The 17,112-nt window shown below is 35.1% G+C and overlaps 2 protein-coding genes and 2 pseudogenes across 2 annotated transcripts in view; 2 read left to right on the top strand and 2 right to left on the bottom strand.

Moving 5' to 3' along the window:
* The window catches only part of LOC126876027 (carcinine transporter-like), a 57,420-nt pseudogene extending 55,035 nt beyond the window's left edge, over positions 1 to 2,385 (top strand).
* Positions 1 to 17,112, top strand: part of LOC126876029 (uncharacterized) — a 107,321-nt gene that overhangs the window by 39,206 nt on the left and 51,003 nt on the right. The window lies entirely within an intron of this gene.
* Positions 1 to 17,112, bottom strand: part of LOC126876030 (uncharacterized) — a 143,037-nt gene that overhangs the window by 100,614 nt on the left and 25,311 nt on the right. The gene's annotated exons all lie outside the window — the stretch shown is intronic.
* On the bottom strand, positions 4,017 to 15,429 carry LOC126876047 (carcinine transporter-like; annotated as a pseudogene).

Here is a 17,112-nt window from a genome sequence, read left to right as displayed (position 1 = left end):
GCGTATGTATCGTGCGTGGAATGCGGCGATCGTGGCATTTACATATTTCTCAACTTATTCAAGGTTCGACAACGGTTGCCATGGCGATTATAGCGCGTCTTGGGGTGAATATCGCCGCGAATATTGGTTTCCAATATGCAGCGGAAATGCCGCCGACTGTGGTGAGAGCTCAGGGCGTGTTTTTAATCCATATCATCGGTTATATCGTCCACATTTTGGGACCTTACATTATTTATCTGATAAGTGAATCGAAATTTTTGTTAACGACATCGTATTTCTACGATCCGAAAATTACTCAACCTCTTTTTTAATTTACGACTAATATTATCTGTTATTGAAATACGTTTTTTTAAGTTGGTTTAATTTGTAGAAAAATTATGTTCCTTGTCGGCCATGGATTCTTCTTGTGATCTTACGAATCACGGAAACAAGATAGATTTTCGATATATTTTCCTTCGTTTCGTTTTTTTGCGAAGGAAATGTAACTTTTCTATTGTCTGTAATTATTTACAGGTTTGCGATACTACACTATAGCTTCGTTTCTAAATGAAACGAATGTTTACAAAATCTCGTTATACAGGTAACATCAATGATCCTTTGTATATTGACAACTTCTTCAAATTCTGTCTTTAACCAATATTCTTTCTTAATATTTAAAAGAATATTAAGTATACAGAAAATACGAAGAGGAATATTTGCGAGGACATTCTTGATTATTGTGTAAGTTATTCTGTTCTGAATTATAAATTTACCTCAAAGTATACTATTATTTGTGTAATGTTATTACCGAAAATGAACTTATGGTAGTATCCATTTATTTCCCAAAAATCGAAGGGAAATTAAGGAATTAGCGGAAAGCGGAATTAATTGTTATTACTTCTAAAAGAGGTATAGAGGGAAACGTATAGAGAGAGACGTATAGTGGGAGACGTATAACGGGAGGCGTATAAGGGAAAGACGTAGAAGGGGAAGCGTATAAAAGGGAGAATATTTTTCGTTTAATTTAGGTTGACATTGATCCATCTTTACCGCTGGTTGCCCTCGGTTTGCTGTCTTTTGGACACGCCTTCCTGACCCTTGGCTTGCCAGAAACGTTGAACCAGGAATTACCAGAAACCCTACAGGAGGGTAACGACTTCGGCAAGGAACAAAGTTTCTGGTGGGTTCCGTGTATATCCTCGTAAGTATAGATTCTATAATATTCTTCCTCCGCCTTATGTCAATATAAATTTACTAATAATCGTTTATTTCAATTTGACAGGAGCAAAATGCTGAAAAAATCTTATAGAAAGAAGAAAGGCCTTTCAAATCCAGCGTTTACTGGCAGTGTTCAAAAAATGGATTGTACTAGGTTATAGTGGTTAGATTTGGCGACGGCGCGAAACTTGCCAGTAGGGTAAAACTTACCAGTGGCATGAAACTTGTCAATGGCATGAAACTTGTCAATGACATGAAACTTGTCAGTGACATGAAATTGCCAGTGGCGTGAAACTTGCCAAATTTGTTGTAAATATAGTTATTAAACGTGTGCGTGTGATGTTAGATGTTAAGATATTACGAACGTATTGAGATTGAAGAGCTATTGAGAGAAACTAGGAGGAAGTATCGATTATTGCAGTGAAAGAGACAAGAATCGTCAAATTACACAAAGTATACGTTTAAGCAATTAATTGACGCTTCATCGACGAAGTAGCTTTGTTGCACACAAGATAATTTTCTTTAAAGTGTATCTTTTTTCAATTGGAATGACTGTATAAAAATGTGAAGAAATTTAAAGAATTCAGAACGCGGCATTTAAAGTACGTTGCGTTCACATATTGCGATGTAATTATTTCGCGTACTATAACGTCGGTAAAGTGTTGGAAATGAGAAACGATTCGAGTATCTTATGTAAATGTACAATTAAATTCAGTATTGGATATACGTATCAAAGGAAACGATATATAAGGAAATAATATACCATAGTATTTATGCATCTTTCGCTTTAAAAATCGAAAAGAAAGATCTATATCTTTTTCTTCTTGCTCTTTTTCTTCTTTTCTCGTTGAAGGAATACTCTAGTTGAATTGATTTAACTATGAAATACCGTGAATAACAAAGGATTGCCACGAGACTCGAAACACAAAAAGAGAGCTGTCTTCGCGCATTGTCAAGCTTTCAACTTGTCTCCTTTATTACGAATCGCCTTTGTATCAATATAGGTGATTCATAAATCGCCGACACTTGAAATGAGAGTTTCGATCGACTTTTAAACCGAAGTGTATTTTGCGTTCGCTCGATCAACGTGGCTTTTTTTCATCATCCATTTATGCATCAACACGTTGAATGCTTTGAAAACTCTGAGATCTCTGTTATTTAATTTAAATATATACATACATATATATATATATATTATTCTAATGAAACATCAAGATTGAAATTCTTTTATGATATTTTCTTTTTTATGATCTTTCAGTATTAATACGAGAAATATCTCTATTTGATATATTTAGATATAATAAGAATATTACTTCTAATAAGTATCCTTGAATTCGTAATTACTGATCATACATAAAATGGAATGCATTAAAACAATTAATTGCTAAGCGTTCATTAGCTACCATCATACCCAATTGAGATTATAAAATGAAAGTTGTAGGATCTTTTTAAGCAGGAATTTTTTTTAATACAAAGGATATTAACATAATGTTCGACATTCTTCCGAAATTGTTCTGTTTAAATCCAATGGAAAAAGAAGTAAATAATTTATAGAATTATATACAAATTTTAGAAGAAAAATTGATAGATAATGAGTTAATTTTGAAAATGCTCAGTGTTACGACCGTTCGCGGAGAGACGCGGTCGCGAGGAAAACGCGTCAGCGAGAGGCGTAAATTCTCGCTACGATTCGGTGAATCGACGCCGCGAAGTAGTCGTTCCCCTGTTTCGGTTAAGATAACAGAGGTGGTTGAATGAATATGACACAGTATAGTAAGTTATATTTCACCGTTTATTCCACAACTTATAACGAAGGCAGTTACACTGGTGCGTATGTACCAGATGAATGAGTGACTGATCTGCGGGTGTGTCTACCCGCTCGAAGGATGTTGACCGTTCGAAGGATGTAAAATCAGTACCGTCTTGGGAGACGATGATGTGTCGGAGGAAAGCTAAGGATGGGTGTGTCTAGCGCACGGGACCATCGGATTTGTTGGTGCCGATGTTATTTAGGAGAGTGAGGGAATAGGCTTCGTTTCTAATTGGTTAAACGAAGGGTCTCAACCGCCCTCGAGAGAAAGTGGTTAGTGGGAGGACAGTTGCAGCGTACGTGCGAAAAACCAACTTTCCTTAGTTAAGCTGTGGTAGACAATAGTCTCGAGAAATTCCTCGGAAACAGATGTTTGTTTGAAGGACCTTAGCAGGCAAGTGACTCGGGTTTATGACGGATGCTTAAGGCTATTGAGGGTACGCCGTGCGGAAGAGCGGACATCTGGTGTCCGTCTGGCCCGCGGTGTGTGACCTGGGCCAGGCAGAGAGTCGCCCGGCGTAACACTCAGGTTTAAATGTTACTTGAAACAGATCGAAACTCCGTCACGTGTTCAATTAGAAATAGTAAAATTCTGATTCGTGAAGAGACGCGAATATTTCCAATCTCGTTCCTTTAGATCCTCCGACCTGTTCGTCTTAAGCGCACAATCTCCGTTATACCACCTTTAAACAATGATTCTAGCAACTAGAATCATTCGATCGTTAGAATCATTCGCGTGCTTATGAGACTAGCCCCTGCTTTCAGTTACCGATTAAAAAGACATACTATTGTTCGTTGCAAGTATCAGCTATCGTTCCTCAAAACCTGAGATTCTTTGAAATATTCCTACGCTAGAGATTCAACTGTACATAATTGTTCAAGGCTACAAGTTAGTTCGATCCTCGTGATACAATGGATATAATTCGATCGTCTGGAAAATAATTCTGGACGAGAGAATTCTCATTTAACCCTTGACGGTCGATGATTTTGTAAATCACGTACGATATCGTAATCAGGAATGAATTCTTTTATATTTTTAATCTTGAAACTACACAGGGCCAATACATATTAAGCTGAATCGCAAATAAATATTAAGGGAGTCTTAAGGAGTTATAATATCGACATTTCTTATCAATACGATAGTGATATAATAATGTGATATAGTACAGAGTGTTTCGTAACTGATGATTCTTCGTATTTTCGAGAAAATAAATTTTGAATATGTTTCGTGAATGTCGTGTGAACACGAGTTGACAAAGCTTCAGAATTTCATTCTCTCGAACGTCGTACGAAAATCTCTCGTTCTATATTTTCAACAGATCCTTTCACATAGTATTATCCTGTACCACTGGTTATTAACCACATTAACTAACCACTGGTTATCACAGTATCAATTACCAGACACCCTGTATAATACAGAATATTACTTCAAATATCCGTATAATGAAGCATTTCATTTTCTATAATTAATTATAATTAAGTTCGGCTGTTAAGGGTTAATACATTGTAACATAAGTGATCGTTATCGTAGAACTCCTAATTATAGGATGGAGTTAGATTAGACGTATAATGATGAACGAGGATCATCGAGCATTAATGTATTTAATTATAGAGATATTTAGCAGTTTATTTTTGTTTCGGGGGATTCGTCGATGTGTGTGCAAATAAAAAGTAGAATTGTTTCTTATATTAAGGTTTATGGAAGTTTTATTCGGTGAATCAATCTTATGGACGTGAGTGTATACGCGTATGTATACGTGAGTGATGATTATGAATACTATGAATAGGTTTCTTCAGATTGATTGCGTTGTTATTGGCACAACGACGAACACTGATCGTCATACGATGGCACGATTTGCTTACAATATTCTTTCCTTTCTTTTTTTCTTCTTCCTAAACCATAGAAACAGTCAATTAGAGTTATTTTTTTTAAATGTACGCACAACTCGTTTTAGATAAATAAAAGTCCAGCAGTTGGTGCTGAAGAAATTATAACAATAATTTAAAAAGTCTTCAAGCTTGGATTTTATTAATATTGTACGTTATTTAAAATCGTACAAAAAAATATAACGAATAGATAAATAATCGTTAAAAATACGTGGATAATCGTTCAAAAGATATAAAACTGTTTCTTTTCACAAAGACAAATTATCTAAACGTACTATTTTTTTAAATAAGATTTTGTCCAATATATTCCAGTGAAAAATGTTAAAAACATTAAAGGAATCAAAAATTTATATCTCCCTAATTTATTATTTACGTAATTAATAAATTACGTAATTAATAAATTACGTAATTATTAATTTACGTAACATTTTCGATATTATTCTACGTAATATCTTTGAATATCAAATTAGCACCAACCGCTGAACGATTCGAACGTGCGTAACGCAAGTGAAAATTAGCATTAAAATTATAAAAGCTCTTAAAAGATAATAATAAAAATTATATAGGAACACGATTTCTAAGCTCGCTCTTTTTAGAATTAAGGCTTACAAATTCTTAAACGTAAACGATAAAAATAAAAATTAATGTAGGAGAATAGAAAAATAATATGTTCCGATTTTTTCTCGTACAAAAATCGTCAGACTGATCCGCTTGTAATATTGTTACTTCTAAAAAAACACGAATCCTCCTTCGTGTTTTTTAATTGAATTATTATTAAAAATCAGATAATTATCGTTCACAGGAGTGATAGTGTTGATGTCCATTGAAGTGTGTCTTATGGTAGCAAGGCAACGACCAGAAATGTTGGTCCCTTCCGAATTCTTCGCCTTGCTTGATAGTCTGAGGAAGATTCTGGCCGATAGTTTCCGGCAGGAACAAAACCAGTGCAGCGCCAAAAAAGGACACCGTGCTGATAATGAGCATTGGAAATCCCTCCCAAATTGCAGCCTAATGAACAAATATTAATTTATATGAGCAAAGGTTAAATACCATGAAAATCTGGTCAAAGTATTTCTCATTTAAAAAGTTTCATTAGAAAGTTTCAACCAATATAGTTTCATATCTTAAGTTATTCCATCATTTTTTATTTTAAATTTCAATTTTTTGATTAAAGATCAGTTAAAGAAAAGCGTTGGTTGCAACTTCCAAAAGGGGCTTTCTAGAAAGTGAGAAATATTTTGATCAGATTTTTATAATATTTAACTTCTTCAGGAAACAACTTGTTTTAAGATAAGAAAAAAACTATTTTACATTTTCATGAGAAAATTTACATGAGAACTTTTTCATAATTTCTAATAGCGCTTATTGTATCTTTTGGAATAAATTAAAGAGAAGTTGAACGTGGATGTACTTAGCGGTGTTTCAAAAATGTTGTAACAACAATAGTAGTATAAATATTTATTTACCGAGTCAGTGATATATGGCGCCAAAGAGTGTGCAACTATTCCGAAAATATGAATGAAAGATACGCCCTGCGATCTGACTGGCGTGGGCAGAAGTTCTGCTGCATACTGAAGACCAACATTGGCTGCCATGTTCAGACAGAATCGCGACAATATTGACATTACTAATTTCGCGAGCACTGGGGAATAAATTAAAAAATACAAAATTAATCCTGGGTACACAATACTTGATTGTAAGTTTAATTAAAAATATAGTCCGATCGAAGCTTAATCAAAATCAAATTAAAATTTCTCACAAACTTTAAACTTCTATAAATCTCCAAATTCTAGAAAACCAACATATAGAAAATTATTGCTTCTAAAATGTGCACACCTCTTTCAATTTCGCCACTAAATTAATTCCTAATAATTCCTAAATTCTAGTTCCATCAAAATAATTATTTTCCAAGATTAATACCTTCGAAGTTGCCAAAATTCTTTTACATTCATCATCAACTTAATTTCAGATTTTTCTCAATAATACGTCATTATAATCGTTTTAATTTTACTTTAATAAACAGATCGATATATTTACTGGAATGCAGCATAAGTTCAGCGATACTGAGTACACAGGTCATTGCCATCGTGAGAAATCCGCAGAGTCTACGACCCCATCGGTCGAGCAACAGGGCGAGTAATAACCCAGCTGGAAGTTCTGTGGCACAGGCGATCGAGAACGACACGAACACCGAGCTCTGGATAAGTTTTAATGAATACACGTGACCGTCGAACGAGATCAGGATGAAACACCTACAAGATTGTATCGGTTATTTATGAAGGTTTTCTCGTAACATGAACTCGTATCTTATACTTGCCAGAATGCAACTAGAAGAATAGTGTTTCTCGCCAACCGTGGCGTTTTGAACAGATCGAGCAGCGTCGCTGATTCTTGAATTTTGTCCGGTGCCTCCATGTTACTCTGCAAGAATTTATTTCGAGAATAATTAACGAAAGATATAATACGAGTCGTGCCTTTAGCCCTTACACAGTTCAAAATTCATAACACACTGAAAAGAAATTTTATTTTCATTTTATTCGTCATTAATAGATAGCACGAACAGTGGCACTTTGCATTTTGTTTTATGGAATTAGTCGGCATGGCTTTTGATATCGAGATTTATTAATATAATGCGTGGTTGGTTGATTAAATACTTTTCTGATCCGAAATACAGTCGGGAACAAAACTAAGTGGATTAGTGGAGAAAATGTAAAAATTCATTTCAATCATTTGCTGAACTATCTGCATATTATTAGAAGGAAATATAATAAATAAAACTCAAGTATATGAGGCTGATACTAATTTGATTATACTTTCTTCACATCTATTTCCATTAACTATAGCAGCTTATTTTTATCCCCGATTGTACTTGTAAATTGTAAATATTTTATAATTTCTATATAAATTCCCAGATTTACTTCAAATTTTGTACGAGATCGATATAATACCACAATGGAATCGCGACAGTCAAGTCTCATTTCATATTTCATTTTTCATCGCGTTTCATTTTTAAAACCTGTCTATGCATGTTAAAATACATTCGCGAGTCTGTGTGTTTTCGACGTGAATCAAATATATCTGTCAGCACAGATTCAAGCACTGTACCGTATGATTTCGCGTAAGCTTTCTAGAATTCTATTTGATCGAACTTACGACGAATATATTGCAAATACGCGAGTCTGGATTTCTGCGATTGATCCTAGCTGTTCTCCGTAGTTTCTCAACAACCTTGTCCATCATCCCGTTGGAAACGTACCAGCTTGAACAGAGCAAATACGAGTGATATGGATCGATAAGTAAATTTGCATAAATCTCAAAGCGCAAGTTGAGAATTCGAATAATCGAACGATTAGGAGTTTACTTACCGGGCGCTCTCGGGAAGAATCCACGGTGTGATAGCGACAGATAACAGCGGTATGGCAGTAACGTAAGTAAAATATCTCCAGTTCGCGATATAATAGGCTATCCATGGTAAAATTGTACTGGCCACTGCGAAGTATACGCCAAAGGCGATATTCACGACCAACGTTCGTTTCGAAACAGCCATATATTCGAGTACTGCGGGATAATTGATCGTCGATGACTCTCGGAATAACTGATTATTATATCAAGATACTTAACGACGATTATTCTTTATGTTGCAGTAATAGAACATGGAAGATTTATCGAGTGAAACCGGTTATTATTAATATGGAGCAATTGATGACGAGCCGAATGAACGATACCATCAACATAATTGTAGGATAATTGTAAGATTATAAATATAATTCCGATTTTAAATTAATCCGTTTACTCTGCAAACGTGAATGTTCCGAGTTTGAGCTGGTCCGTATAACAAAAAGCGCTACATAATGCACGTGTTTTGCTTCTAACGTATTTAAACGAATTACGTGTTGAAAATTTTGTGATAATTTTCATTTCGAACGAATATACGGAGTGGTTGGTAACTGGTGGTACAAGCGGAAAGGGGGTGATTCTACGCGAAAAAAGAAGTCGAAAATATAGAATAAAAATTTTTCGTTCGAGGCTTTGTTTTCGAGAAAATCGACTTTGAATTTTCGCTCGATACGCGTGCACTTTATCGCGTCTCGTTATAACGGATCTCACTGTAGATCGTTGTCTCGATGGAAGAATTAAAAAAGAAAATTTGTATTCTATATTTTCGACTTCTTTCCGCTTGTACCACCAGTTACCAACCACCTTGTATAACTCGATTTAAGAATATCAAGATATAACTATCCTCGACGACATGAAAATCGATGAAACGATCTTTAACAATAACAAAATCAATATATTCATCTCTGGTGGTGGCAAAAGCTCTTGAATCAAGAACTCGAACCGTATAGTTCAATCGAGTACAGCAACGTCAAAATTATCTTCGAGGAACAATTCATCAAAAATTTCTCACGCAACATCATCTTTCACGTAATAGAAACATTGACTTCATACTAACGTTATCTCTCGCGTGACTGAAACATTGGCTTATCGGTCGAACCTCTCGCACTTTCTACTTCGTAGAAGGCTTACCGATAATCAGAGGAATGTTGATACAGTTATCGAACGCCAGTCCAGTGAGAAACCTACAGACGGCGAATGACCAAAAACTATTTGCGCTGGCAGTGAAAATGGAGGCAAAAAGGGCGATACCATTGCAGAACATTAAAGCTGGGATACGACCCTTCTGATCGGCGATCCAACCGACTAGGAAACCACCGATGATGGATCCGCAGAAGAAGATGGCCTGCGCCGTTGATACGAGGTATTCTCGGTCGCATACCCAATCTAGCTAATCACCAAGGTTAAGAGTTAGTCAGCGAAAAACCAGATTCATATTTTTCAGAATATAATTTTAATCCTGCTGCGGTCTTCGAATTTTTATATCTCGATTCTGCTCGCAGTTCGATGAATGAAAGAGTTCTTTATGCTCTGAAAAAAACGTTCGCGTAAAATCGGAACGAGGAATTATCCGTACTAACAATTATCGTCTTATACTTTCTTTAAACTTAAGAAATTTACTATAACAAGGTTAGAGTAGATCGGAAATGACCCAAAGAACGCAGCAGAAGTGTAAGAATTTCGAAGCATGCGATTCAGACAACGATGTGAATACTTCACCTCAGTTCCTATACTAGGATATGGAATCTGCGTAAAATTATACTCTCATTGAGTACATTTTATCGTTTTGTTTGTTTGGAAGCCCGATGAGCTCAGGCTCTTATCGCTCTTCAACAGCTCTGTGAAGTTTACGTCCTTCCGTTGACATTGTTCGTAATAAGGATAAACGTTCGTCACTGGAATCGCTATCTTAATCCTAAACACCCCATACGATAGATGATTGATCATTTTAATTATTAAAATAAGAACCAAAGTCCAGACAGAGTAATCCAAAAATATCTTGTATCTTATCGTGAAATTTTTCTACAATATTTTCTAATAATTTTCGAAATGTTCGAAAATTCGAGAAATTCCAGAAATCGCGATATCTCGCATATTTTTCACAATATTTTAAAGTCACTTTCTACGAACAATCAAAAATATCGTTCAAAGTTTAAAGGAGCTTTCGTCGCTACGTATATCTCCTTTTCTTTCTTTCCTTCATTATACATACTTACCTCTCTTCTTCGGTGAAATTCGAGTTTACTAATTCGTCTATCCTGCACCAGTGTTCCGTGGGAATAATCGTAATGAAAAATTGCGAGAAATACAGAAACGCGTACGTCGCGCCATAAGGTAGTAACGACAATAACAACAGCCATTGATATCTCCCGTAGTCACCGACATACGGCAGAACATCATCGAAACTTTCCAATCTTGGTCTCAATCGAGTCGCTTCAGTGGGCAATATAGAGTTACTCTTCTCGTCCTTCATTTCGCTGAAACAGAATCCATCCTTGATTTCCAGGCGTAGCAGTATAAAAGTCGTATAACAAAGTTTTCAGTCTTCTAGTCTTTGAAATAAATGTCATTCGGCAGTTCCTTTGATGTTTCACATTCTGTGATTCCAATTACAATGCTCCTTTCCTCTCCCACAAACAGGAAATTATTTTCTGACAGAACGCAGGAACAATCTTACCCGTCATTCACGTTTTCCCCTTCCATAGTTCGAGCAGCAAAGTCTCAATTATGATTTTAGATTTTGAAAGGCAACGGAGATGAAAGAGGAGACCCGATATGCTGATCGAAAGACGTTCGGAAATGAACTGAAAGAACGAGCGAAGTCCGGCAACTGTTCGCTTTGTTTTCGATTCGGTTAAACGTTAAATTAAGTGTAAGTGTTTGCTCGAGTGCCGGCCAATTACTGTGCCGGGAGTCAAGTGAATCGTGACACGCGACTCGTTCAAATTGAATTGCATACGAACCACGCTCGCGAGATCATCTTTAAAAAGGGCTGATTCGGTATACGCGGCGATGTCAACGTGATATCTGCATGTCTGAGGAAAGTTTCGACGAAAGAAATAGCCTCGAGTGCTGGTTAATGGTGTTCGAGTTATCGTTTGGATATCGATATTATAGATTTGCAAATGAGATAGAAGAACCGAAGGAAAGTTTGTTGACTCTGTCATATTTAATTAAATGCAGGAGAAAAATTGAATGGAATAATTTTCTGATTAATATTGTTTGTTTATTACTCGTAATCCTCTTACCCGGCGACTTAAGGGTGACTTCCGGTTACAGTGCTTAACTAAACTAAGTTTTCGATCAATATATTGAACTCTATTGGAAAATAACCGAGAAAATTTTAAGCCATCGAAGGCTAAGAATAAATGAAATAATTGAAGGTTTTTCAAACCTGTTTTAACACTAATATCAGGGATATAAGAAGATGGTACTTCTGATGTATCAACGCAATTATTTGATTATTTACCATTCGTTAAAACAGACGGTCTTAGGGACTGAGGTGGTTAATTAGATATTGAAAAATTAAAAGAACGATTTCCAAGTTAAAAGTAAAATAATATATCGATCTTTCGCAAAATTTTTATATCAAATTGTTCATTTTCGTATCAGATAGAGCAAAAGGTTAAACTGATATGTTTACTTGAAAATGGATTCAGGGAAATTAATCATTTGCCAATTAAATTTAAGCGAATACGTGAAACAATATTATCATATGGAATAAACACGGAAACGAAACAGCTGACAGAAGAACCATCGATTTCGAGACATCGATTAGAATGACTAATGTCATTGTCAGGAGCGAGAAAGTGGTCGAGTGCTCGAAATAACTGACCTGTTTGGAAAATACGACAACGAGAAACGTTCGTGTCTACGAGCCATCGTGTCTACATAATAAATACTTGCGTGTGTACGTCTACACAAATGGCGGCATTTTTAAAATCAAAAATAGAGTATATTACCCTTGATCGTCCAAACGAAACAATTGCTTATAATTACAAGACATTTGATACAGGACTTTGAGAAATCAATATGCTACAATTTGTTGGAAACATTTAGCTTGCACATAAATCACATATGAGCCAAACTCACGCGACTGATAACGTTACATTGCACTGAAACTGAGGACTCGATCGATTCTCAAAATTCCAAATACAATCTTTTAAATTAATTTTCACTCATTATCAAGAATCCAATCAAAATTTCTTTTTCCTAATTTATTAGTAACATTCTTAGGTAGAACTAATAATTATCGCTATAATAATTATCACGACGTCAAAGTGAAACTCCAAACTGATCGTTTCTCGTTGCTCTTTGTTCAAAATATCGATCACGATTAATCAGGCACTACCAACCACATCCACTAATATCACTGTCAGATCGATTAACAGCAAGTTATGAAATTAGTAATTAAGGGCACCCTCGATCAAACCATTTTTCTCTCTCAACGTCACACTAAATCATGTCAAATGTATCTTTCCGTTCCAAATGTCGTCGACTAACTTCCAACGAACAAAATGTCTCAATACACTAAGTTCGACACCTTCGTGTTCTTTGTGGAGATAACCGAAGAATTTTTCCGTTATTGTAGCATTTTCGTTGCTGCTTCTTAATTTAAAAGTAAAGAAATAAAATTAGTTTGGAAAAGTAATTAAAGTAATTCACGTGGGTTTCTTTGAAGACGGCGGAAAATCGATGATAAAACGAAATAGAAATAGAAATAAAATAAAATAAAATCTGCGATTAAACGAATAATTAATACATGTTATTTTGAAAAGGAAATTGGCGATAAAATAGGCGAAAAACAGTTTCTATTAAAAAGGTTATACGAATAATCAACGCAGTTTGCTTCGAAGCAAAATTAGAATTGGCAATCGAGCGAATGATTGACGATTTATTTGGAAAAGTTAGCGGAATCAATGACTAAACAAGCGAGATTTCGTTAAACACACGATTTCCTTCGTAAAGAAAGAAAAAGTAGATTTGTTGATTACACGAATAATCGCTGCAGTTTATCTCAAAGAAGAAATAGCGCGGATGGTCAAACAGGCGAGAAACAAGGTTTCTCCGGGAAAAGAAAATAAAATAGCTGATCGAGTAAATAGTAAATACAATTTACCTTGAGAAAGAAGCAGACTCGAGCGATCAACACTGTTTCCCTCGAAGAAACGCTAAAATTAATGGTCAAACAATCAAAGTAAGTAATTTTTCTCGAGGATAAAGTAGGATCAGTAGTTAAATCAACAAGATTGGTACAGCTTCCCTTCAAGAGACGCTATGATCAATATTTATACAGGCAGTCACGGAATCTCCCTCTCGACTGATCCAATCATTGAGTGAAACGATTGTATTCGATGAAATTTTCCTCGAAGATGAAGCAAAGTCGCAGATCTTTACGTAAACGACCGATCAAGTTTCCACGGCAATAAACCTAAATTCCCTGGCTAATTGAAAATATAAAGGAGACACGACCACATTTCCATTTAAAGAAATGCAATTGTTAGTTAAACAACGATAGGATTTTCTTATTCGAAAAGAGAGGAGAAAAACGTCCGATGTTCACGAAGTCTTGTACAAATATGAAGGGGAAACCGGCTCGCGTATCGCTGATATAGAAGCTTGCTTAGCGAAGACGAACACTATACTCGGTGACACGTGTTTGCCAATAAAAAAGGAGAGAATCGAAGAGAAACGGAACCAAAGGAAGAAACGTTGATTGACAGTGGAACCGGCGAAACTAGAAATAGTTTGGAAAACTCGATTTTCCGATCGCGAACATCGAGGACTACGTGCTCGCGTTGCCATTGATCGAACTCCATTTAGGTTTGCGGCAAATCGTCGCAACAGCGACGTTGGTAGAACAGAAACACAGAGTTCTTCTGTCTCACAAAAAGCAAGGTGCATACATATGTATTTCCTTGTTTCTCCAAAGCATAGTGGCGCCACGCCGGAAACCGGTTGTCCGAAGCCAGCCATACTTTTCAATGGTGTTGAAATGAATTGTATTGTCGTCTTGTCGCATACTAAAATTGCGATATATGGACGGTGTTAAAAATTGACGTTGAAACACAACTGATTTTTGCAATTTAAATAACGGATGTATTGAAACGAATTCAGTGGATTTTTCAGGTAAATTTGTCGTTTGTTTTACCGGGTTTGATCTTGGATCGACTCTAGTATATTTTTCATATTTAATTGAAATGGGGAATTGCGTTATGTTATTTGTTGATACTCTGTAGGTTAGAAATGTTAGCATCGTTATTTTAGAATTAATATTTACAAAAGGCATAAATGTAATTGAATTCTAAAGAGGATTAATTAAGAATGCTCAAGCTTTTTGTGAGATTGGTTTTTTCTTGCAAGCTACCTCTATAAATTAGACCTCTCCTGAAGGGACACGTAGTTTCGTCAACCGGTTTCTTCTAACAAGATTCGTAGAATTAGCTTTTTGCGAAGGGACTGATTTATGAATATTGTTTCTTCTGAAAAGACTGCTTTGTTACCATAAAAAATCAAGGACAGGTTTTCGTAGTTTATATTCACCGAAATATTCACACACACAATAATTTCGAACAGTACGATTAACAAATTACTAGATATGTCTGTACAAATTTCACCTTACGCTCGAAGATACAAGCAAAGCGAAAATTAAATTTCCAAAATCAAATATCAAGAACAGTAAATAACTATATGCAGAATATTCTTCTAGCGAAAGACAGACAGTCTCTACTCACTATGTACATACGAAGAGAAAGATACACACTACATTCCAAACACATGTCCAAACACAGGAATGACCTCGTAACTTACATAACACCACAACTGAAGAAATTACACCATATAACATTGAATGTGACGGATGTAATATGGCACATCAATTATCGAACAAAAAGTTTCATAAAATTCAAATTAAAAGAAATATGAGATCGCGAAACACACAACGGGTGTGCATAAGTTATGTACGTAACTTCCAACTTACACACATGCAATAGGTTTAACCGTTACTGGCGTTGATAATAACAGAAGCACAGTCATGGATCCGTTACCATGTCTAGCGTTGTTTCAACGAGTTTCATTCCCACTTGATTTAGTGTCGCTCCTAACCGCTGGTTCACGCAACAGAGAAGGATAAAATGAACCACGACAGATATACAATTACATACTTACGTACTATATGGTTCAAAGTCTATAAATAATATTGTAGACGGTATAATTAGAGGCCTTCTGTACTATTTCCGCACGCAGTAACGTCCTAAACGTATACACGGAAAACTTTAAATCGTAGCACAATTGAAGCCAGAAGAAATTTTAAAGTGAGCTAAAAAATGAAAAACAAGCCAAAAATTCAAGAATAACAGAATTACACTGGAAACTCTATTTGGGCGGGGGGCGGGGAGGGTGCGTTTGAAAATCGATCGCGTATTACGCGGTAGGTAGTAGTTGACTGATATGATTGGAGTAATAAATGTCATTACGGATTATTTGATATCACTTTTGAATAAAACTTTTTGAATAAAATTCAATGTCAAGATTTATTCATTATCGATACTTATCTTGTTTACAGTAGATTGTAGAATCGAGATATTCTGTTCGTAATTTTTTATGAAAATGTTCTTCGCATTGATGAAGAATTTTTATTTTTAAAATGATATAAATGTGATATCTCGACGATATAAACGATGCTTTTCTTTATCTGTATATAAACTAAGCAACTTCTAGTTTTATAGATTTTTACACAAAGTTCGTCAAAATCATACGTAAGAAATATTTTCTTTAGATCTTGTACCGATTTACTGAATTACATATAGTAAATCATGCTAATATTTAATAACTAAATATAACTAGATATAAGTAATTATATTAAATAACAAACGGGATCACAATATTGTTTATGGGTACAGAGACCTTAGAAAAATTATGATCGTAGTCACGTAATTACATTGGTTCCTCAAGAATCCTGTCTACCTTGATAGATCATTAAGCAACGTGACTGGAATCGCATTGCGTCGTCGAAGGAAAATTTTTTATCTTTACTTTGTTGTATGAAAATGCTTTCACTGACTGTGTAGAGGTCGGACTGAGGGAAATCTGTGTTCGCTTCTGGTTTCCATAACAGTAGAACGATGGATCTTGAATAATAGATACATTTCTGTTATGTATTATAAACACGTAACTAAAGAGAATTCCATAATATTACCCAAAAACAGTTCATTCAATTTTAATTTCTGACTAGAGGAGACGAGAAATTTGCTAATGGAAAATTTTCATTTTTAAAATGCTTTACATTTATTAATACTCTTTTTTCGAAAACGATACTTATCGTACCATCTAATACTCAAAGATCAAAGCCTATCACAGTTTTCTGTTCCATCTTTTTTAAATGCTTAAAATATTAAACCTAAATTTAATATTTTTTATCATTTTATTAACACGAAATCTGTTATTAATTATTTACTGTAATATTGTACAAATATTTCAGTCTTCATTTTGCCATACTAATACATAATGATCGTGATCTATCTTGATCATCTATCTTTTCCAAACTGATAATGTATTCCTTCATGGAATTTACCAGTTTCACTTCCTTATTGTTCATTTATCACCTAGTATCGGTAACAGATTATGTTATACGTGTTTCGTCGGCAAAACAAACAGAACTAAAGGATCTAAGAATCGCTCAGTAAGTAACAATGCGATTATGGCTGATTTCAGACAATCTGCGGCATTGAATTTTCTCACGTTGTCTCGTAACGATCGTGATTTTCCTTCTGATCCTTCAGATTAAACGTCCTTGAACATCGTTAACTAAATCATGAATTTAT

The sequence above is a fragment of the Bombus huntii genome, unplaced genomic scaffold, assembly GCF_024542735.1.
Source record: "Bombus huntii isolate Logan2020A unplaced genomic scaffold, iyBomHunt1.1 ctg00000062.1, whole genome shotgun sequence".
Lineage (NCBI taxonomy): Eukaryota > Metazoa > Arthropoda > Insecta > Hymenoptera > Apidae > Bombus > Bombus huntii.
Note: the sequence above shows the minus strand (reverse complement) of the source record. Positions and strands in the feature narration are given on the sequence as shown.